Raw genomic sequence first — 1,768 nt, 5'->3', positions numbered from 1 at the left:
TAACATAAAGATATTATACATACCCACACACTTCTACATTAAAAGAATATCACATGCCCATTACTGTTCATTTCCCACAAATGAAAATCCCTTCCAGGTCCATTCTTCTCATTCAAGTTGCTCCCATCTCCATTCCTTGGCCTTCTCATTCAAGGTCCAGTCACCTTTCCTAGTCATTGATAGCTTTTCCATCCAGACTCCCAAGTCTGAGACCCCCATCTCTTTCCCAGCCAGGTCTAATCAAACCCTCCTAACTCTTTGTCTAATCTGTTTTTCCTCGGGCATCTCATCCAATCTCAGTCTCCCCCCTCAGTAAAGCACCCTGGCTTTTTGTAACAATCTTTTCATCCCCAAAGGCTCTTTTTGTAATCTACCTCTTGGCCCTGCTGTTTTTACATGATGTAGTTTTCTCCTTCTCATAGCCTGGTTTCCTCAGGATGGTATTGCGGCATGTCTAGGTTGCCTCCTCCTCCAGCTGAGGACTTCTACAAAGGAAATAAGTGACACTCACTTGCTCCCAGTCTACAAATGCCTATGATGGGAATTAGAGCAGTCCTGAGCTTGGAGACATGCACCCAGGACCACTTTATGCTATATCTACTACCTAATTCTGGGCTCAGAAACATGTGGAGTATGAGTGAGTAAATGGAGCTTATTTTCACTAGCAGTGGTCCTGGGGTCTTCAGGGTGGTAGTAACACACATGTCTTGAGAGCACTGGACAAACAGTTCACTTGCTTTTATTTCTAGTTCTCTGATGGAGACCCACCATAACTTGCAGTAGCCTAGACCTAGAGCAATTGCAGAGAATATCTTAGTCAACAATGAGCTGGAGCATGCCATATCCAGGCAAAATATGTAGAGAAATTAGTGGCAATGATTAAGCATGTCTCTAGCCATTTCCTGCAGGCTGCTGCTTTTCAAAGGCTTATAATTTTGCCAAATTTGTATGTACTACAACACAAATAGAAAAGACATATCTTTGGCACAAAGATCCACCATCCCCCAGCAAATCTCAAGTCCCTGATGCAAACCGTAAGGGACTTACAGAATTATTGAGAGAATTTATTTGAAATGCTCTAACAGGGGCAAAACAATATATTTTTATTCAACCTTGTTTTCAGATCAGTTGGACTATTCTTACATATATTCAGCCTGGGCTGGCACCTAGCGAGGAAAATTCTAGCCTAAGGGAGCTAAGTTTTAGCAAAGTTGTAACAATTGAAAATAGATTATTATAATGGAAATGCGAATAACCTTAATAGCTAGAATTGCTACATAACACCCCTGTAATAATGAAGGTGTCCAGTTTTTAAGGTATCCTAAATACAGGGCATTGTAAAGAGAGAGGGGAATTTTGTTCAGGGTTCAGATTTTGGATTCAGCTCTAACAGTGTAAGTTATAATAGAAGTGGTGAGTCAGAGGTGATATTTATCAATCCTGGATCAATAACATGAGTCAGGATTACAAATATGAAACACCATCTGCTGGACTGACTTTTTCTAATGGCTGAGAACATTATGCCCATAAAGATGAAAGGCTCAAAAGGGACGTATCTACATGAGACACTTACCGCAAAGCTGACTACTTAGCTCCACAGTAAATGTCTCAGAATCTACGTCTGCCCCTTTTAGGGTGCAGGAAACTAGTAAACTCTACAGCAGAGCAGTACTTGTAAATACAAGTACTACCCTGCTGCAGAGTTTTTTCATGCATAGCAGCACATGTGTAGATGCTGACCCGACTGGCTGGCTCATGAGGGTACTTC

This window comes from Alligator sinensis, unplaced genomic scaffold, assembly GCF_000455745.1.
Source record: "Alligator sinensis unplaced genomic scaffold, ASM45574v1 scaffold123_1, whole genome shotgun sequence".
NCBI classification, from domain to species: Eukaryota; Metazoa; Chordata; order Crocodylia; family Alligatoridae; genus Alligator; species Alligator sinensis.
This window is presented reverse-complemented; position numbering follows the sequence as displayed.